This window comes from Desmodus rotundus, chromosome 5 (genome assembly GCF_022682495.2).
Source record: "Desmodus rotundus isolate HL8 chromosome 5, HLdesRot8A.1, whole genome shotgun sequence".
NCBI classification, from domain to species: Eukaryota; Metazoa; Chordata; class Mammalia; order Chiroptera; family Phyllostomidae; genus Desmodus; species Desmodus rotundus.
This window is the reverse complement of record NC_071391.1, coordinates 33926905-33950696: the sequence shown is the minus strand read 5'-3', so window position 1 is coordinate 33950696 and position 23792 is coordinate 33926905. Positions and strand designations below refer to the sequence as shown.

Here is a 23792-nt window from a genome sequence, read left to right as displayed (position 1 = left end):
TTAATTATTTATTATAATGTATTTCTTGATTTTCCTTTTCGTTATCAAAGTCACATATTTTATGTCTGAAAGGACCACTCCTAGCAGGAGTGGAATTTCTGGGTCATATAGTAATTATATGTTTAACTTTTTGAGAAACTGCTAAACTGTTTTCTGAAATGACTGTACCATTTTACATTGCCACCTGCAATGTATAAGGGTCCCAATTTCTCCACGTGGCCATTTGTTAGTTTCTGTTTTTATTATTACAGCCATCCTGGTATGTAGGCAGTAATATCTCATTGTGATTTTGATTTACATTTCCCTAATGACTAATGATCTTGAGCATCTTTTTACAATCTTTTTGGGCATTTGTAATCTTATTTGGAGAAATATCAACTTAAATACTTTGCCCTTTTTAAAATTTGGGTCATTTATCTTTTATTGTTGAGTTGTAAGAGTTCTTTATATATTCTGGATACAAGTCTCTTATCAACATATGATTTATAAATATTTTTACCCATTCTACAGATTATCTTTTTCATTTACTTAATGGTTTCCTTTGAAACACAAACATGTTACATTTTCATGGAATCCAATTTATTTTTGTTTCACTTACGCTTTTGATATCATACCTAAGAAAGCACTGACTAAGCCAAGGTCATTAAGATTTACTCCTATGTTTTATTCTAAAAGTTTTATCATTTTCTCATATGCTATCATTTTTTATTTATTTTGAGTTCATTTTTTATATGGTGTGTGGGAGGGGTACAACTTCATTCTTTTGCATGGGGATATCCAGTTGTACCAGGACTATGTGTTGAAATAATTAATATTTTCTCATTGAATTGTCTGGGCACCCTTGTCAAAAAAAATTACTATTTTTTAAATGTGATTACGGTTTCCTTGTAACAGAGAATTTTGAATTGTTATTGCTTGCCTACAAACATAACTTAAAAAGTAGATTTTTGGAATCACTATTTTGATTGTTCGAATTGCATATAAAAATTTCTTAAATCTTATTTTTTTCACATTTTAATTTTATTTAGCAATTGAAACTAATTGTATGATAGCCTGAACTGACCAGTAGTAGTAGCTGACCACTAGTAGCTGTGAAGCCCTTTTTGTACTTCATTTTTCTTCTGATATAAAGTAAATAGTTTGAGCTAGGTTGTGTTTGATTATTTTTCCCCAAAGTATCCCACTGTAATTGTTGTGAGGCAAAGAGGAAAAAAGTGAGCTAAGAGGGAGAATTAAAGGAAGCATTGAAGGGATCTGAGCAGTCAAGTTTTCACAAAAAGTTTGTATCTTTTTTCCATTATTAAATCATTTTTATTTTTCCATTACAGTTGGCATACATTATATTAGTTTCAGGTTTACAGCCCAGTGATGAGACATTATTTAACTTACTAAGAGATCATCCCAATAAATCATGTACCCATCTGACACCATACATAGTTATTAAAATACTATTGACTATATTCCCTATGCTACACTTTACATTCCATTAACTATTCTATATATAACAACCAATTTGTATTTCTTAATCACTTCATATTTTCCACCCATCTCCTCAACACCCCCCCCCCAATCTGGAAACCTTCAAAATGTTCTCTGTACCTATGAGTCTGTTTCAATTCTGCTTGATCATTTATTTTGTTTTTTAGATTTAATTGTTGATAGATTTATATTTAATGCTATTTTATTGTTCATATTTTTTATCTTTTTTAAATTCTTCTTCTTAAAAAAGACCCTTTAACATAATACTGGTTAGGTGGTGATGAACTCCTTTAGCATTTTGCCTTTATCTGTCCTTTATCTCTTTATCTGAGCTCTTTATCTGTCCTTCAATTCTAAATGATAGCTTTGCTGGGTAGAGTAATCTTCATGTAGATCCTTGCTTTTCATCACTTTACATATTTTCTGCCCATCCCTCCTGGCCCACAGAGATTCTGTTGAGAAATCAGCTGACAGTCTTATGGGAGCTCCCTTATATGTAACTAACTGCTTTTCTCTTGCTGCTTTTAAAATTTTCTCTGTCTTTAACCTTTTGCATTTTAATTATGATGTGCCTTGGTGTGGGCCTCTTTGGGTTCATCTTGTTTGGGGCTCTCTCTACTTTCTGGACTTGTATGTCTATTTCCTTCACCAAGTTAGGGAATTTTTCTGTCATTTTTTCAAATAGGTTTTCAATTCCTTGCTCGCTCGCTCTTCCCTTTCCGGCACCCCTATGATGTGAATGTTGGTACACTTGATGTTGTCCCAGAGGGTCCTTACACTATCCTCAATTTTTCAGATTCTTTTTTCTTTTTGCTGTTCTGATTAGGTATTTTTTTTACTTCCTTATATTCCAAATCACTGATTTTATGCTTGGTTTCACGTACTCTAATGTTGATTCCCTGTAGCTTATTCTTCATTTTGGTTAGTGTATCCTTCATTTCTGATGGGTCCCTTTTAAGCTGTTGAGATTCTTGATAAGTTCACTGAGCTTCCTTATAACCAGTGTTTCAAATTTTGCATCTAGTAGATTGCTTGTTTCTATTTTGTTCAGTTCTTTTACTGGAGATTTGCTCTGTTCTTTCATTTGAAACACATTTCTTTGTCTCCTCATTTTGGCAGCCTCCCTGTGTTGGTTTCCATGTATTAGGTAGAGCTTCTATGTCTCCCAGGTTGGTAGAGTGGCCTAATGTAGTAGGTGTTCTGTAGGGTCCAGTGGCAAAACCTCCTCAATCACCCTAGCTGGACACTTGAGGTGCACCCCACATGAGGGCTGTGCATACCCTCCTCCTGTAGTTGAGTCTTGATTGCTGTTGGCACATCAATAGGAAGGGATTTACTGCTAGGCTGATCAGCTGCAAGGACTGGCTACAACTACTACAACTACCACCAACTACTAACTTTGGACCACTGTGGTAGATCAGCTGTGAAGGGGCCCCAAAGAGCAGGACTTACTTCAGCCAAGCTCTGGTAGCCAATGAGTCTGCTCCTTGAGTGTGTCACTTGTGGAGGAGGTTGTGTGGTGATGCTTCAATGTGATCTGAAGCTATCCACCAGGTGTGCTGGCTCTGGCGCCTCCCAAGAGATACAGGCCAAGATCAGCCACCACCTGTGTTCTGTCTGGGGCCACCCGCTTGAGCTATGAAGTGATCTGTATATGGCTGCTACTTGTACTGGGCTCAGAGGTACCCAGGAGAGGCCAACCTGCAAACCAAGACTGACTGCTGCTAGTACCGGCTTTGGAGCCACTTAGTAAGAGGCATGCAGCACACTGAAGCCAGATGCCGCTTATTTGAGAGATTTTAGAAAAATCTGAAGCATGAGCCAAGACAGGCCATTCATATGGGAAGGGAATAGCTCGGCTGGACCTGAAAATTGGGTGGGGCGAGGCCTCGGGGAATTATGAGGGTGGGGCAAAAAGTGATAGTCAGGTTGATGGATTCTCAGATATGACATTTGCCAGCTGGCTCTGTGGGGGGAGGGCTCAGAAAAAGAACAATGGCCTCTGCCAGCATTTCTGTCTGGGAGAAAGCTACTCCCCTAGCTCTTGCCCTGATGCCAGACAATTCAGTTCCTCACCAGATGTCTCTGGTGCCTTTTCAGCTGCTGTCCCAACATGGGGGCTCAGAGTGAATGAGAACAAATAAGTCCATGGGCAGGCCCTTTAAGAGGAACTGACTGGGACTCCAGAGGTCCTCCGTTTCCCTCAGCCTCAATCTCTGCTGGTTTATACACCCAGAAGTTATGGGGACTTCTCTTCCTGGCACTGGAACACTGGAAGGGGAATCCTAGTGTGGGGTTGAAACTGCTCACTCTTCAGTGTGGACCTCTGCAGCTGAGATATCCCTCCCAATTTTTATCTGCCACACATGAGTATGGGAACAGTCCATTCTGCATCTCCCTGCCTCCTACCAGCTTCAGTGAGGCTTCTTCTTTAATTCCCTAGTTGCAGGACTTCCATTCAGCCAGATTTCAGGCTGTTCTGAATGATGGTTGTTCTGTAAGTTAGCTGTAATTTGATATGGTTGTGGTAGGGGTACCACATTTACCTACCTTATTTATTTTTTTAAAAGGGCTTTATTGCTACAGAACTCAAATGGTCCATGAGAAGAAAGAAGGGCATAGAAATATATCAGAGAAATAAAGACAGAGATAAAGATAGATTTAAGATGAGTCCTGAATAAGAAACAATGAGGAATCATAGGCAGTGAGGACTTACAGTATGAGTATTAAGGCATCTGGATAGAGAACAGGAAGTTACAAATTGAAAGGGAAGGTCTAGAGAGTAAAAAGACAAAGTCCACCTCTTTTTAATGTTTTTCTTGTTTTGATTTCATTTCCAGATAAGCTGATGAGAGCTTGTTTTCTTCAGATTTCCACCTCTCCCTTTAAAACAAAAGATGAAAATGTTCTGATTTAACTGAAATTTGTTTGAGCTGTGATTCAATTCTCCTAAAATCCAGTGACAACTATACTTGTAATTTAAGAAATCAACTAACTACATTAATTCACTACCTTTAAATATATTTCTCAATATTTTCATGTAGCAAATGAATATGAATATGAATGTATAACTTCCTTGAAAGTCAATTTCAGTGCTAAAATATATATATAGCCTTGTTTAGAATTCAAAGATATCATCTCTACTTTCAATGCTGCATTTATTTCATTAAAATAAAAATTTTATTAAGGTAGAATATATAGAGAATAAATAAAGTGCACTAATCTTAGGGTCAATCAATGAACTCACAATGAATTTTTACGTATGTATTCTTCCATGTAACCACCACCCAGACTACAATATAAAACATTCCCAACACCCTAGAAGGTTCTCACTTGCCTCTTCCCCATTAATAACCCATCCCCAGTGACAATCACCATTCTGATCTCTGTAATTGTAGTTATATCTGTTCTTGAAATTAATAAATGGAATCACAGCACATATTCTATCTCTATCTTCTATGTCTTATAACGTTTATCTAGCTCTGCTCTTTTCTCTTTAATCTACTTCTCTATTTTCCACATAATGTCTGGGAGATTCACTCATGTTGTTGCAATTACCAGTAGGTTTTGTTGCTGGGCAGTATTCCACCGAATAAGTATACCACAATTTATCCATTCTCTTGTTGATGGACATTTGGGTTGTTTACAGTTTGTGGCTTATGAATATAATAGCTATGAACATGACATGTATGTCTTTTGGTGGACCTAAGTATTCATTTTTCATGGGTATACAGCTAGGAGTTGAGTTGCTGTCATAGATAGGCATATATTTAACTTTAATATAAAATACCAAACAGTTTTCAAAATAGGTTATTAATGATTTACACTCTCACTAGCAATTTATGAGATTTTCAGTTGTTCTGTATCCTAACAACATGTGGGACACTGTCAATCTTCTTAATTTTAGCCTTAATGCTCTATTTGTTAATTTTATAAAATCTAGCATCTTACTGACTATAACACAGAATATATAGTATCATTCTGTCCTCAAAGTGTATCCCAGTCAGCAGCACTGAGGAAAAGCAGCAATAACATTACCTGGTGCCTTGTTAGAAATACTGAATTTCATGTCTCACCTCAGACCTACAGAATCAGAATGTGCATTTTAATAAGATCCCCAGGTGATTTGCATGCCACTAAAATTTAAAAAGGCCTTCTCTAGCTGATTAAATTCTAGTTTGGCTAAAATATCCCCTACAAGTCTTTCCAACAAAATCTTTATGAATGAGCAAGATATGATCTAGTACCACACATTCCTTATATGAACTTAATTATAAGGACAAGATTCTAGAATTTAAAACTGACACTAATATGAACTTAAGTACAAGAACAAGATTCTGGAATTTAAAACTGACCACACATTCCTTATATGAGTCTAATTAAAAGGACAAGATTCTAGAATTTAAAAGGATAAGAGGTAATCATCAGGACCAAACACGGATTCACAAAGAATAGATTCTATCATATTAACCTCTTTTGTTTCTCTGTCAGAAGTACTTTATTGATAGATAAGTAATGCATTTGAAATTATGTATCTGAATTTCAGCAAGCCATTTGACAAATGATCTCAAATATTCTTGTTATACTGTAAGTTTCTTACAGTAAAAAACTGTTTTATTTGCCCTTTGTATCTCTCTGGCATATAGAAAACACTTAATAAATGTTTATTGAATTTATTAATTAGGCCTTGTGGATATACAAATAAATCTGGGCTAAATGCTAGCATGCTCTACAAAGTTTCTAATAATTAGAATGTTAAATGACTGAAACAAGATCTAAAAGATCTTTTAAAAACTTTAAAACATGCCCTGTCTGGTACGGCTCAGTTGGTTGGAGCATCATGGGTTTGACTCCCAGTCAGGGCACATACCCGAGTTGCAGGTTTGGTCACCAGTAAGGGTGCTGGTGAGAGACAACAGATTGATGTTTCTCTCACATCAGTGTATCCCTCTCTCTCTCACTCCCTCTCCCCTTCCCTTCCCCTCTCTCTAAAATTAATAAGCATGTCCTCATGTGAGGATAATAAGTAAATAATAAATATTAAAAACATAAGGAATAAGAAAGAATAAAACCACAGCTATGGAAAAGAAGAAAAGAAAATACCATGTCAACTTTATGTCAATATATTTTTTAATCTAGAGAAACTAGATTAGTTTCCTATAAAATAGAAATTACTGACTCAAGAATGAGTAGAAAGTATGAACAAACCAATAAAATACTGTTAAATAACTATCTCTTTTAGGAGTGAAGATCAAATGGGTTTTGGGTGAGTTGTTTTTTAACTTTTAAAGAACTGACAATTCCTATGGTCTCCAAAAGAAAAAGATAGCAGTTGACAATAGACAATTCCTATACTTCTGGAGCATAGACAAATATGGAAAACTTCCAACTCATGAACCAGGCTTGACTTTACTATCAAAATTCTAAAAAAGCACCAAAATGAATGAATCATAGATATAATTCATATATACAAAACTCAAATTCAGCAGTATGAATATATGTATATCTATAAACATATACTTTAACTAAGTAGTTTATTTGAGGACTACAAGGGTAGGTAAGTATTAGAAAAATCTATCAATTTGTTTTATAGAATATTAACAAAACTAAGAAATAAAACAATTATTTTATCAATGAATGCCTAAAATACTTGATGAAATTTCTAAACCATACTAAACCAAAATATCTTAACAAAGAAAGATCAAATGAATCTAACCAGAAAAAACCTACCTGGAATAAATGCAAGCTCCTACACTTAGCTCCAAAAACACCAGCAGTTCAAGTACAGAATGGATGAGACATAGTAAATAAAAGGCTTATGACTTTTACTTGGCAGAAAGATTAATGGTTCAACAGTATGATGTGGCTTCCACAGAAATTTAGTCTCCCTTAATAAAAGAATATTATCTAGGACAACAGAGGTAATAATTTCACAGTATAATGTAGTGGTTATATTCACAGATTCAAATCCTGACCATCATGCTTTAGTAATACCACAAGAAAATTGCTTAAGTCCTGAGTCTCAGTTTCCTCATCCATAAATTAGAAATTATAATACCTACCTCACAGGGTTAAGGTAAGACTTAAATGAGATAACATTTGGTACATAATATTGTTCAACATATAAAACAAAATTTTAAACAAGTTGTCCCAACATTCTTTCATGCAATAATATCTATTGAGTGCTATTAGGTTCCATGCATTGCTCCAGTCACTAAAAATTAAACAATGAACTAACAGACAACATTCCTATCCACATGGAGCTTACTTCAGTGGAAAAGAGCAAGTAACTTCTCTATCATTGCTCCTCCAGGATGGACTGGATGATCATGTATATAAAATCACAGCATAAAAAGAGTAATTAGAATGCTCTTTCAACTCCGAGGTTCTATGATGCAAAGACTGTGCACCTATGATTTCAGGTATAAATACTATAGGAATACAGAAACGCATTCTGAAATTCTAATCCATCCATGAGGCTTGTAACAACTACCAAACCACCACCATCTCCTCCAGCACCAGCACCATGCATTACCGCCTACAGGAAGCCCCTTTGATTTCACAGCTGCCCCCTCAGATACCATGTATCATTTATACTTTTAGATACTGGACTCATAGCTGCCTCCACTACCTCAGCTATTTTCCTTTTCTCCACTAGTGCCTTCTTCATCAGGAAAATAGCGTGGAGTCATTAGCACAAACAGCTTAGCTTTTGTCATCAAACATGTGTTCAAATCCTAGATCTAACATAGCCAGTCTACTGCTTCCAATAGGAATCTCCTGGGACCTGGAGGTTAAGCATACAATCCCTGGCCATGTTTGACTGAGGCTGAGGCTCTTCTGGGAGAAATCTCCTGGGTCCACAGGATTTTGGGGCTTGCGCCAAAATCCTTGATAGAAATAGAAGTTACCAACACCCCAAACTCAACCAGTTGCCTCAACCCATAACCATCTAGGGCCTAAAATCAAGTCTGCAATCACTGGTCAAGCCAGGCTGCAGCTGGACCCTCCCTGGAAATGCCTCCTGAGTCAAGCTCCCTGTCCATTAGCTGCCACCTCTTTAAGTTCACCACTGCTTCTTCAATTATTGCTACAGTCACAGATGTAGCTCTGAGAAAACTCATATTCAAACTCACTCTGTACCCAAGTCAACTAGTCTCCACAAATTATGACACTCAAAAATGAAGATGCAGACATTATAATAAGGAATTTTAGTTCCAATAATTTGTTGAATTGCAGTTGAAGAGGTTCTCAAAGTACCTATTACTACAGAACGGTCAGTATTATCTCTCAAAAGGACTCTAGAGTCACTGTGTCAGGGGAAATTGTAAAATGATTTTACATTACATTCAAGTAGTGTTCATTTTTATCCCTTCAACAAAGGGTTTTGAATATAGTACTCTAATTTGGGCCAGATTATCCTTTTAAAGACGTCCACTTTAGTAATAGCTAACAGTTGCATGACACCACATGCCAAGCACTGTTCTAAGCATTTATGTTTACTCCTTTAATTCTAAAACAACCTTAAGAAGTGGATACTATTTTACAGATAAGGAAATTGATGCCTAAAGAGATTAAGGTAACAAACCCAAGTTCACACTGCTAGAAAATAGTAGAGTATGCTCTTAGTCACAATGCACAGGCTCACTTTACCCCAAACCAATTCTCCAGCACTCTGCAGGTAATAGAAATAAAACTGGAGTCAGCAAAGGATTTCCACTCTTCAGAATGCCTGACAAAGAAAACTAATAGGTTCTTTAACATAATCTTAAAAGTGGGGGGAGAGGGGGCATGAGGACAATCAAAATTTAAGGGAAGACAAATTTTAAACTTCTGGGACAAGAGGAGATTCAAAGCACTGGTATTTTCAATGTTATCTTGCCCTAAAGTTGACATCCATACAATCTATGCATCTATGTTCAGGTTGAAATTATTATTAAGTGCTTAAAAAGAATGTAGGCATCTATATCTAAGAAGAAATTTAAGTAGACCTAGTTCTTACCTCATGGCTGCTCACTGTCTACTGTAATATATCACTTTTCATGTAGTAAAACACTGAGAGATTACAGACCTTGCTGGCCTTCCTCTACGTTGCTGGAACAGATAGAAAGAAAAAGAAAAAAAAAACCTCCTCAATCCAGGAACATACAGACATGTAATGGGAAGTGGGGAGAGTTCGGTTTTTTTAAGTAAAGAAAACAGTTGTTTTTATGAAAGTCCAGAGAGAGAGATCTACTGCTATATACAACGTATGTCAGAGGTGATGGCTTTTAAGCCAAGAGCCAGTCATCAGTGACCTTCATAGACCTTACTTAACACAATGCTCTCCCTTAGCAGGAACAGAACCTTGTAAGTAAAAGAATGAGAAAGACAATGAATGGGTCATCCAATGGAAATGAACCATCTAACTGATCCAAAGGAAAGAGAATTTGAGAATTTCTGTATGTGAATGTGAAGCTGATAGAAACACAGGAAGTGCTCACTTTGCACTATACTGTGTTAACTGCAACTAGTGCATATTGGAACCAAGTCCTCACTTGGCAAGGTTCTGTAGTAATTGAGATCAAACCATGACATCTGAACTATACAAAGAGAGGATATACATTAATTTCAGCTAACATCAAGCCATGCAAAGCAAGGACTACCTTAATAACTGAACCTACTGAAATTCAAAATCACATAATAGCATGTTCAGCTCCTGATTATCCTGATTATCCAAGCTCCTGATTTTCTGGCCTGTAGACTATCTGGAGGAAATCTCATGACTTACTTGCCTGTTATAGGCAGATGTATTTTATAGCAGAAATACTATGGGACCTCAAGCCAGGACATCAGGATTTAGATTATGGTTCTACCACTTAATGGCTATGTGACCTTGGGCAAGTTATTTTCCCTCCCAACCTTAATTTCTTTGTCTATAAAACAAGGAAAATGATATCTATCTTCTAGAGTTGTTATGCAAATGAAATAATAAAATAATAATCACTAATGTTTAATGAGAGCTTACAACATATCAGCCACTCTGCCAAGTATATTTTGTATATTGAAACCTCTCAAAAACTATGATACAGGTTATTATCTTCATCTTCTGAAAACACCCAGAAATGTCTGGTACCTGGCAGTTGTCTCATATATGTTTGGTAATATACATCTATTTCATTACTCAATATTGCCTCCATCTGTGGCAATGAATAGGTACTAAAAAGAAAATGAGAAAATTTGAAATCTGTATATTTATTAGATGCTTCAAAAAACTGCTGGGAGAAGAGAATCAAGTTCTTACTGAATATAGGGGTGTGTCTAGACCCCCACCCCCAGAAATTCCTTTATCATCCTCCTCCTGAGTGATAGTTGTCCTCTAAGATTCTGGAAGAGGTTGACTAACAGACTTCAAAGACAGCCAACTCTGTTGGTGACAGAAATCATACTCAAAAAACTGGGCACTGGCCACTGCTGCCAGCCTGGCCAAACACACGCAGTGAATTGATGGCTGTGTCCCAATGCCCTGCCTATCTCTTCCAGGCCCAACTCCTTCAGAGACACAACCCTTCAGATGCTAATACTTCCCTTCCTTAAGTTCTCATTAGCCACTTAAGGTTAGAAAGCAAGAGGACTATCTAGGATCACACTGTGGAAACGTACTGGATCCAAGTCATCTGGACTATAAAGGGAAAAAGCTAGATATACTTTACAGTTTTTGCTCATGAGTCCACCAGCATAAATTCACTTATTAAATTACATTCCTAGCCATTTGTCACTTTACAAAGCAGAGTGGACGTGGTGTTTTGAAGTTGATATACAGAAGATAGACAGAAAAAGGAATTTCATTGAAAGTTCTGTGTAAAGAGGCAGCACAGAGCCCTAACCTAGCAGGGTAAAAACAGCATGTCAGAGCTGAACCTCTTTGGAGATCATCAAACTTTTCATTCTACCAGTAAAGCAACTAATTCTCGAAAGAAGTGACTTAGAAAGAAGAGACTTTGTCAATGTCACCCAAAGTTTATTGGCACACCTGAAACTCCCAAACTGGGTTCTTGCTACTATACCAAGCTACCCAACAAGCATATCATGTTAGAGCAAAGGGGAAAAGGGAGAATGAAGAGAACGCTGAAGACAAATGTTAACCTATAGCCATCTCTCATTTGCTGCCTTACCTTTCCCAGCTTCTGCTCTGATTGTATCTAAATCCAAGGAAGGCTGAGTATGGAAGCAACAAAGAGTAAAGCTAAGATCAGAACTATGCAAAGACAGGGTATAAGGACTAGTGATTCTCCACATGATCCCCTCTCCTGCAACATGATAAACACACTTAACTATGGAACTTCACTGACCTCTTCATGCCAACAAATGATTCAAATTGTTTTTCCTTAAAGAATAAAAGATGGCCCTGGCTGGTATGGCTCAGTGGATTGAGTGATGGCCTATGAACAGAAAGGTTGCTGGTTCAGTTCCCAGTCAGGGCACATGCCTGGGTTGCAGGCCAGGTCCCCATCTGGGAGCATGGGAGAGGTAACAGATATCTCTCACACATCGATGTTTCTCTCCTTCTCTTTCTCCCTCCCTCCCCCTCTCTAAAAATAAATAAATAAAATCTAAAAAAAAAAGAATAAAAGATGACTTAAGTCTCCTTCTTCTCTCATATCAGAGCCCTGTAAAAATCCCACACAACTGTTTTCTGTACCCCAATATTGATAAATCTGTAACCCCACTCCCTGCCTCAGGTTTTCAATGACTAGCTACATTCTTTAGAGGGATCCTATCCCAGGAGGGTACTCTGTGGAAACTATGCCTTTCTTCCTTGACTCACCACACTCTCCTCACCTTTCTTTCTCATTTACTTTTCTATTTCAGTGGTCCCCAAATTGGGCTCACACATCCTAGGAGTACATTATGTAAGTATACTTATGTATATTTACCTATTTAAAAAGAAAAACAAATTCGTACTTAAATTTAAATACAGATTAACACTCTGGGTCTATATGTAAAATACTAATGTATTTTCCATACCTTGGAACAGAGATAAGAGACTGATTATAAATAATATTATCTAGGTTTTAACTAAATTAACCCTGAACAAATGCTCAAGTGGTTTTAAAAGATCCTTCCAAAGAGAGCATGGTTTAAGGATAATATTAATAATACAGGCCTTAGTGACAATAACGCTATGAGCAAGCGAACACTTGTACTATAGTCGTAGCCCCTTAGTGACATTATAGGATAAAAATAATAATGAACCAAGCAGATCTGACAAGAAATAGGATGAGATTTTTTTACTTATCAAGAAGAAAATCTGAAATATAGATTTATATCTAGCATCATTAACAATGTACCTTACCCTATTTTACATTGAGATGTTAAATAACAAGAACTGAAGCCATTGCAATCAGGAAGACATTTAAAAACTAAGCATTTAGACGTAATTTTTTGCAATTGCTGCAATTTTTCCAATAATGTTTAAAATCCTATAATACTCAATTCAACATTTTACAGAATTTCACCAAACATAATTTTAAATGTTTAGAAACGTCTTTTGAAATTCTTTAACTATAAGAGACAAAAAGCCATATGCTATTAGAAAAACACTTGTTATTCCTGCTGATATAAAAAAATGACTAAAATATAACACAGAAAACAATATGGCAACACATTTAAATATATTCCTTTGCTAAAAAATCAGAGTTGCCACATGCACAACTCTGGGTAACCATTTACCTAAAATGCAATGTGAATTATGTGCTCTGGGTATGTCCAGTGAATATTGCCACAAACAATATTGAAAGCAGCATGGAAAACATGGAAGATTTGAAAAAGAAACTTTTGTCATGTAGGATGCTTGCTTTTCAGATAAATGAATGGACATATTTTTAACATGCCTCAGTTTATGATATTTAAAAAGGCAAAGTGCTACCTTTATGTGAGCCACTGATATATGTACCAAAGAAAATATAATTTCAAGAGTGTTATTTTTTAAAATAAAAGTAATGATCAGAGAACACTGACAAAGTATAACCACTGGTGAAGTGGTTGCTCCAGCTGGACTACAGGAAAACATTAGGGATAAGATTACAGAGACAGCGCCATGGACTTCACTAACTACATCATTCATAGGCAAGCAACTGCGACACAATGTTGAAGCCAGTGATGATGTAATTATTTTTAAAAATAGATCTGTAAAACACAGTAAAATCTTTACAATGCTTTGAAGTGAGATGGGGAGTAACCATGAGAACTGTTTGTATCACACAGAGGCTCCCCTGCTTATCTCATGGCAACATTTCCAAACCTAAGATAAGGAACTAAAAACTAGTGTACCAAATGTGCTGACAAGGTGCTGTGTGTTACCACGCAGCTAGACTAGATAGAGAGATAGATACATACATAGATACATAGATATAGATAGATGATAGATACCTACATACATACATACCATCAAACAAACTTACTTTTTATCTTTAAGGTAAAAGTGATATTTTATCAAATGAGAAAGTAAATGCTTTTCTAAACAGAGTCATGCTATGAAAAGGCATTCTGAAAATAGGTTTGGAAATGATTCTATTATAGTGTGATTTTGTTACCAAAAATTATATGTCCATCACATACAAAAACCCTCATTCGTTTTCCACTGAGCCACACCAGGCGGGGTTCCTCATTTGTTTTCCAATTAAAATTGGCAACAGAATACTCTAACCTGTTTAATGATGTTCCAAAGAGAATCAATGAGTTTTGAGCCCATTTATTAAAAATATGAAAATGCTATACTTTCACCCTTATTGACAAAAACAACTGATTGTCATAAAGGAACATAGAGATCTACTAGCCAAATTTTAACAATCTATTTTTGCATATTTTGTGTATAGGATTAATAAATTAGGATAACAATTTAATAAGTGCAAACAATGATACACTTCTTCCATTTGGATCTCTTTTTCTTTCTGGGGTGTCATTTTCACCTGTGGGAGCATTAAAACCATGTAGCAAAGTAAACTAAACTTGAGACCAAACCTTTATATTACTCCATCACAAAGTGTTAAATTAAGATTTTTTTAAATAACAGGCATATTAAGTCATAGGGCTTGGGGAAACCACAGTTAGTTTTAAATATTATCTTATCTATACCTTTTTCTTTTAATATCTACTTATGAATGTTTTTATAGCATATATTAGCACAACAGTACATGTATATACAGTAGGCCCCTTATCCGAGGTTGTGCTTTCTGTGGTTTTAGTTACCTACTGTCAATCATGATCCAAAAATACTAAATGGGAAATTACAGAAATAAACAATTCATAAGTTTTAAATTGTGCACCACTCTGAGGAGTGTGATGAAATTTCATGCCATCCCACCCAGTCCCACCCTGGACATGAATCATACCTTCATCCAGCACATCCACACTCTATAGCCTACCTGCCCATCAGCCACTTAATAGCTATCTCAGTTAGAAGATCGCAGTGCTTGTATTCAAGTAACCCTTACTTTACTTATCAATGCCACATTCACATTACAATATTTTACTGACTGTTCTATTAAAACAAAATAATTATCAGTTACTGTTGTGAATCCCTGACAGTGTCTAATTTACAAATTAAACTTTATCATAAGTATGTATGTATATGAAAAAACACAGTATGTGCAGGAGTCAGTATTATCTGTGGTTTCTGACATCCACAAAGCTCTTGGAACATATCTTTCACAGATGAGGGGTGACTGCTGTAATTTCAAGTAAATATGCACATGTATTAGGACACATGCTTATAAACATTTTGCTGATAGTGTATTCATCCCCAAAGTTTGCAGACCACTGTTCTACCATTGTGAGAAATTCTCCCAAATAAGCCTTAAAATTATCTTGCCAGAGGAATTCCTTCAGCCTCACCCTCACCAATAATACTTTCCAGTTGCCTTAGACTACTCAAACTACTAAGATCTCCATTTTTTTCTCCCCTTAAACACCCTAAATTCTGTTCCTTTCCTCAGCTAATAATGTAAATGCTACATTCACTCCAATGAAGCAGGAAGAATACCAACTAGTGATAACATTCAAACATTTTATTAATAATCAAAGATATTTACTTTTAAGATGTATTAGCAATACACTTATTTAACTAAATGAAGGCTTATTTGGGACAATTTATGATGACCAAATAAGTTAATGCCCCTCTCATTAAATTAAGTAAAATTATATTTTTGTTTTTAAATCATCTCAGATATAAATTTGTTAATAAGCAAAACTAAAGACTATATCAGCCTTGATCAGTGTAGGTCAGTTGATTGGGCAAGAGCTCTGTTGGTTGGGTGATGTCCTGCAAAGCAGAAGTTCACTGGTTCAGTTCCCAGTAAGGGCACGTGCCGGGATTGCCAGTTGGTCCCTGGTTGGGGCATGTGCAAGAGGCAACCAATCAATGTTTCTCTCACACCTCACACACTGATGTTTCTTTCCCTCTCTTTCTCTCTCCCTTCCCCCCTCTCTAAGAATAAATAAGTAAATAAATCTTTTTTTTTAAGTTCATATAATCATAGCCTCATAAAATATAAAGGACCATTGATGCAAATGTTCTATTTGATTGGCATTTTACAAACAGACAGCAGTGTATGCACAGATCAAAAACAAAGAAGATAATAATCCCAAGATGTGAAAATGACTCAAACAAAATTCAAAACAAAAAATTAGCATACAATATGAATGGGTATACTTTTTCATATACTTTACTCACACAACTCCTGCTAACATTACTGAGTTGTCCATGTGGACATAAAGATTAAACACGAAACTTCACAACTAACACACAGCTAATGAGTGCTGTGGAACCGGTCTCATGGTACCACAATCAAAATCTGAGCCATTTTTCATTCTTTCCCCATCATGCAGGTGGATTAAGAGTCCCTAAATTCACTAGTTCCACCTAATTTAGGCTGATTGAGGCTGCTACATGTATTTGTCTTAGAGAAAATAAGCTTGGTACAAAATGCTACACAATTTAAAACATGTAAGTATTCGGTGTACTGTGACTCTCTACCTTAGCATCCCTGCAAAACAGAAAATTATACAAAAAGTACAAATGAAAGCATTCTCTGGAACTATAAAAGTTTAAAGGATCTAACCTAGCCCTGGCCAGGTGGCTCAGTTGGTTGGAGTGTTGTCCTGTGCACGAAAAGGTTGTGGGTTCAATTCATGATCAGGGCATATGCCTATGTTGTGGATTCGGCCCCAGTTGGGGCTGGTACATGAGGCAACTGATGGATGTTTCTCTCTGGCATCGATGTTTCTCTCCCTCTCCCTCCCTTCCCCTTTCTCTAAGTAATCAATAAGCATGTCCTCAGGTGAGGATTTAAAAAAATTAAATTAAATTAAAATAAAGATTCTAACCTCAGAAAAGCTGAAAATTTCCTTTAATAATACCTTAGGATATTATATTAAAAATAAAAATTAAATATTCATACAGTTTACATGTTCCAAGATTAAAATTCTTGTTTAAACTTCAATATACTGGGTGGGGAAAAAGTAGGTTCACAGTTGTTCATATGGAAAATAATACAATAATTAATAAATAATAAAAGAATGAACTGTTTCATGTACTCACAACCACAGACCTACTTTTGCCCACCCTGTATTTATTTTCAATATTCATCTTTATACTTGGAAAGGACTACAACTAAGAAATTTTAAAACAGTCGAATTTTCCTCCAGTGTATATTTGTATCTTCAAACGCAAGAATAAAAAATGGTCCTGAGACTCAGTTAACTAATATGCTGTGTTCCAAGTTAGTTAAACTTTCATTCAGTTGCTATATTATTTTTATTTTTATTTTCTTTTTCCTTGGGTTTTTGCATCTTATTAAAGAACTCAACTGAAAGTCCTCAAGGAAAATATTCTTTAAAGCATCATCACTAATTTAATATGGCTAAAGGGATGTTTTTAAACTGTTTTATAGAACTTGCATATCTTTTTCCCTCCTTTACCCAGCTCCAGAGCCTTTCTTTTTCACAGAGATTTCATCACATTTTCATGTCATTATCAACACTGAGAGTCTCCAAAGCAGCAGCAAGGAGAACAGTGAGTTAAGGCCATTAGAAACTAGGGCCATAACTTCTCCAACCTACGTTACCACCAACCACTTTTCAGAAAGTGGTTATTCCCAAAGTCATATAAACTGCAAATTCTCAAAAGGTGTTTTTAATTTGGAGAAACAAATATTGAACAACAGAAAACTTCCAAACCAGAAAATGAAAAGAAGGCTTGAGGGCTCAGAGAAAAAGCACTCAAAAAGTTATTAGAAAACATGAGATGCCAGATGGCAAACCTAAAAAGGACAGAGTTAGCATCCCTCTTTGGAAGTTATAAAGAGTAGAGAGGGTTGTTGTGCTGCTACTGCTTCTGCTACTACTACTGTTTTGTCATCATCGGTGTATAATAATTTATATTTCTTCCAAAATCTGAATTACTCTGAGGGTTATTTTCATGTCACCCCTCAATAAAAAACAAAGTTATGCAATATGCCAACTTTACAGTAGGAAAAACTTAATTATAAATGTGAGGCACCTAAAAGACTTGTAACAAATAAGGGAAACTCAGAAATAACAATCAGATCTAAAAATTTCCAAATACTGCCCCTTCTCTAAGACCATGCTTGCCCATTCACAGGGGGAGAAAAGTTCTTCCCAGTATAAGATATGATTTTACTACCTCATAGTCCTGATCATCAGTTTAGATATTAATAACCACTTATTTTAATTTTGATACTTAGTTGACATAGTTGAAGGAAATCAATAGTTTGAAAAATTCTTCTGTACCTGAAAATGATGCACAATGCCCCTGACCACAAAACTGAGCTAAGAAAGAGAAGTGCAGCGGTTAAGCTGCTAGCCTATGGCCACGTTCATGATAGACATGGCCATTTTGGAGTCACAAAGACACAAATATGAGACATTTCAGTGTCAGACTTACGAAATAGTCAATAATACTATCAAATGTCTTCCCCAAGTCTAACGCTTTTTATGAATAGGCCCAAGCAACCTATACCTAATCATCTTTTAAGTCACAGGTCACAGGCCACCTCCTGCTAGAAGCTCTCCCTGACACAGGTACTTGTGTTTTTATAGGTATCTCCATTATAGCAACTAGCACACTGCATAGAGTTGCCTACACTCATACCTCCTCACTAGGACCATGTATTTTCATCTTTGAAATCATGTAGTTAAGTGGTCTCCATCTTTTCACCGCCAAGGATCATTTTATTAATCCCCCCTTACATACCCCGTATTTTGAAAGATTGTTACCTATCACCTAGCCATATTTATTATGTAACAATTAAATATTTTCAAATTGTATTAATCAAAGACATATATACAACTGATGGATGTTTAACACTTCTGATCAGCATGGTATTATTCATTTACATTGGTACATGGGAAATGCAGCATTGCTTTGGCTCTGGAAATAAGTAGGAAGATAAAATAAATGAGCATTGACATTATATAGAAGAGACTGGGGAAAAAAGGGGAGGCAAAAAAAAAACAGCCCTAATTTATGACATACACGCTTTGTTTGTAATGAATACTGTCCTGAAGCAAAACCCAACTAAAACATTTATTTATATCAAATAGGAAGTTAGACAATATGACTGGTGAGGTTATCTGCCCTACATACCTTTTATTGAATGAGGCAATGAATATGAAAGCACTTTGAAAACTGAGTTCTATCAAACTTAAGGGAATTAAGGGTCTTTAGTATGACGGCTCCACTACTGATGACGTGGCTACTGTCAATTCATCCTAACACAATTGTTCCAGAACTGTTCTGCACACTTCCATATACAGTACCTTCAAGCTTAATCTTCCCAATAACCCTGCCTGATAAATTCTATAACAACCCGCATTTAAGAACTAGGAAATTGAGACTTAAAGGAATCACATAACTTTTTCAAGGTCACAAAACTAATTTAGGAAATAAGATTTCAAAGGAAAGATTCAAGAAGTAAAAATTGAAAGTTAATTTTGGTTTTCTCATATTTCGGTCTATCGTTCAAATTAAGAATATATGGCCCTGGCTGATGTGGCTCAGTGGATTGAGTGCTGGCTTGTGAACCAGAGTCGCTGGTTGGATTCCCAGTCAGGGCACATGCCTGGGTTGTGGGCCAGGTCCCCAGTAGGGGTCATGTGAGAGGCAAGCACACATTAATGTTTCTCTCCCTCTCTTTCACCCTCCCTTCCCCTCTGTTTAAAAATAAATAAATAAAATCTTCAAATTAAGAATATGTGACTCAACTTTTTCTTGAAAGCCAGAAAGCAGAGTAAAATGTTTATATTTGGCATAAAGAACTTCCTGGTGTTGATCATTGAAACATATAACCAAGGGAGATTATAAAATCTCCTTCTTTGCAGGTTTCAGAATAAAGAGAGCTTCTTAACTGATTAGAATGGAGATAGCATGATCAATACACACTTGGAGGATAGAGGTTGACAAATGAAATGAACTTTCAAAAGCTCTTCTATTTCTTTAAATTGGAATTTTCCCAAATTTGAGAGCTGGACATCCAAACCCTATGTCACTACTTCATCAAACTACTGATGAATTCTCCTTTCTAGGAAAGAATGGAAGGAACATGTATTTCTGTCTGTATTTCATATAAGAGGAAAAGAAACAGATTATGTAATTTGCCAAAGATTACATGGCAAGTATGTAGTGAAGCTAAAATGGAAAGTCAGATCCTTATAATTCTAAATATGGTACCACTTCAACAGTAATAGATAACACATATTAAGTATTTATTTTATGCCAAGCCCAGTGATTTCCATTCATTTATCTAATTTAATCCTCACAATAACCCTATTGTGTAGATATTATTATTACTCCCATTTTAGAGATAAAGAAATGGGGGGTTAAGAATTACACCATGGATATATTGGGGGGTGAATGGAGCTGCTGACTTCTACATAAAAGGTTCATTGCCCATGGAGATAGCTAGAGATTATTTCTAAGAAAATAACAACATTCCTGCCCTTTGATATCCTCCCCCCCAAAAAAGAAAGAACAAGGAACTATTCTCTCTTAGGAGTATTCTTCTACAGTTCTACAAATGACCTGTTTAGCGCCATGACAGCTGTGCCTAAATTTTCCCACCTACCAAATATTTAAAATCTTCAATAGGAGAGAAAATTCTTAAAAAGTAAACACTGTGGCTTCGAAAATGCCCTTCAGGGTACCTAGAACCTAGTAAGGGCTCGATCACATTGCCCAATGATCTGTTTGTAAAGTACAAAAGGAAACATTTGCAACCATGCCTCAGAATCAGTTCCACTTGAAACCAATGCTTATCATTAAAAAAAAAATGTGTTGCATTTTCTTTTTTCTACATATTATGCTTGCATAGTGGTAAAAGGTAAAGCATCTTTAATTTTCTTTGTCTGATTTTAAAGAACTACTTTTCAAAGAAGCAAATAGATTGTGCTCAGTAAAATCAAAATCACAAACAGCACTAAAATCCCTTTTTGCATTTGAATGGATATATTCAAGATAGACAATTCAATTAGTCTCTCTGAGGTGACTAGAAACAACAAATTATGAAAGTAGCGGGGATAATAGATCATTTCAAAGGTTATCTTGTGAGATTTTCGGAGAAGAAAGGGATCGAGGAAGAACTTGAAATGAGAGAATACAGAATGTTTGCATAGACGCACATCATCTAAAGTACTTTGAATTTACCTTATACTTATTATGCATATGTCATCATAAAAAGCATCAAGTCAATATTCGAGGAATTTTGGTCCAAAACAGTTTACAAACACAAAAACTGTTAAAGAATTCCATTATATCACATTAGGCTTCTTCAGTACATGGGTGTTTCAATCCAGAGAAATCTTTAAAAGCTTTATAGAGCAGGAGGGCTTGGTAAATAAAATAGATCAGTGAATTCCTTGCCACATGCACCAGAGCAGAATGCTCATAGATAGAGTGCAAATACAGAAATAGAAAATCTAGAAAATTACAGAGCAGCAAATTCAACCAAAGATGCAGAATTTTCTAAAACACATACAACACTGAACTACCAATTGTTAAATTGTTCTTATTCCATTATTCTATTCCCAAAAACTACAGGTTAAGATGGTAACCAATTCTTTATAAATTGCATCAAATATTTCCCTATAAATAGAAAGAGATAGCTCTTTAGATAAATATTTCAATGATTTCAAGTAATTGCTTATCACTTGAAGCAATAAGAAAGAGAATGCTACTACACATTTTTTCATGCCATTAAAATATAAAAAAGAACATTTCAGAATTCTTTAAATATTGTAAAAAGGAATTCTTCCAATATTGTATACTGTGCAAGTTAGTGAGGATTACTAAATATATTACCATTATATAGTAGAAATAACCAGGCAGTTGATTTTTTAAATGTAGTTCATTAGTTTATAATAGATTACAGCATCTACAATTAACCTCAGAAAATAATTCACATCTTTCCTAAAACTGAGAGTTTTTCTGAGTGAATATAAAATATGAGTGACATATAAGGGGTCTTAGAGGAACAAGAAGAGAATCTGAATATAAACAAGCCATCATTCTGGTAAAAGGAAATACAAACAACTGGAATAAAAATAGTTGATGCACAAAAGCCATAATGAGGGGGTAGCTCAAAAAATAACTTCTACTTTGAATGGTTTGGATGAAATACAAATTATCCACAGATAAGTGTGGACTGGCATAAATGTTTGTACAAAATTATAAGTGTATTTCAAGAAGTATGCAAGAGGCAACCGCTTGCATGATGCACAAGGTCCCGGCAATGCTCTGTTTAAGTGCTAGTGCACAGAGTCCAAACCACTGCATTTTAATTACCATGCAGCCTCAGATATATTGCCTTTGATATGGAAATGTTCTTGTTCTCTCATCTTCACATATGGTCTCATGCACAGAAATCTTTATCTGATTCATAAAAAATAAACTAGAATCCAATCTCTACACCTGACCTCAGTGCTTAGAAGTTTTTTACTAAGCATGGTGTCACTATAAAAAGAATGGCTAATATTAGTGTAAAGTTGGATATTTTGAGCAATGATATGAAGGATTTGCAGTTAAGAATTGAATCGATACTGTTTCTCTGAGGTTTTAGGGTTTTATGTTCCCTTTTTGAGACTACCACAGATGTCAGGTAAAACAGACCAGCACTCTTTTTTTGGAGGTTGGAGAGTCCTTAGTATATTTAAATGATATTCCATCTTACAACCTCCATGCATATTCTTCAATTGATATTTTATACAAATTATGACGATCGGTACTTAAGACTTGAAAAGTTCTATCAAAAACCATGACACAAGTTTAAACCTATTTTCAGTTTGACTAAATGTCTAAACAAAATAATTCACTGAAAAGCTTTCACCCTCTTCCACAGAACAGGAAAAATAAAAACTTTTTTGTAAATGAATAATGAATATGTAATGAGAGAATGATGAAAGTTTCTTATATAACTCTTATCAAAACAATTAGTTTTCAAATCACAGGTGAAGAACGTCAAGCCCAAAGGATATGCTATACATCTAGAATGTGGTTACAGCTAATAAAAATTGCTTTTCATAGACTATTCTGGAGTGGCAGCTTTTTTTTTTTTACTGAAGTATGTTGATATTCAGAGTATAATCAGTAGAAAATGTGGAGTTAGAATAAAGGCATAAAATGTTAAATACATTATTTTCCTTGTTAGGAAAAATATAATAGGGGAGAGCCATATATCTTAAACAAGAAGCAATCTAAATACAAAGTCTATTCTTCCTATAAAAAGCAATGAATATTTGTTCATGTTTTAGCAAGTTTCTATAATAAAATCTCTTTTCATTAAATCTCATATACCTACATAACTTGATAATTCTGAAATAACCTAGATTAATTTTTTTAAACCAGTAATATGACCCATCTAACCTCATGAGAGCAGATAATACGTCCCATCTGCAAATCATCTTGCTGTATGTTATCTGTGTTTTATCATTTCTAGTACCTGTCTGTGCCTGATATGATACTCTCAGACACATTAGCTTGATGGAATGTTTCACTTGACTTCAAAAACATCAATTGATATATATGTGTACCCCTAAACTATATTTAAACAAACAGCTCTTATATCAACCAAAATTTTAGTTGTATTGTACTGCACTTTTAGAGAATGCTGTTTGTAAGTAGTAAAATATGTATATATGAATTCTCTTACTAACAAAAGAATTCTTTCAAGCTTAGAGATTTATAACCTAACAAAACTGAAAACTATAGAAAATATTAAAAGTAAGGCTTAACACCAATGTATATCAAAATTTATTAAAAG

The 23792-nt window shown here is 35.4% G+C and overlaps 1 protein-coding gene across 5 annotated transcripts in view; it reads right to left on the bottom strand.

Annotated features, from left to right (window-relative positions):
• SOX6 (SRY-box transcription factor 6) overlaps nt 1–23792 on the bottom strand; it is a 597341-nt gene that overhangs the window by 569264 nt on the left and 4285 nt on the right. Inside the window, exon 2 of one of the 5 annotated variants that reach the window (XM_053924606.2) lies at nt 4281–4362. The exons of the other annotated variants lie outside the window; for them this stretch is intronic. The gene's annotated coding sequence lies outside the window, so the exon portion shown is untranslated. The remainder of the gene's footprint in view (nt 1–4280; nt 4363–23792) is intronic. 5 annotated transcript variants of the gene reach the window in all.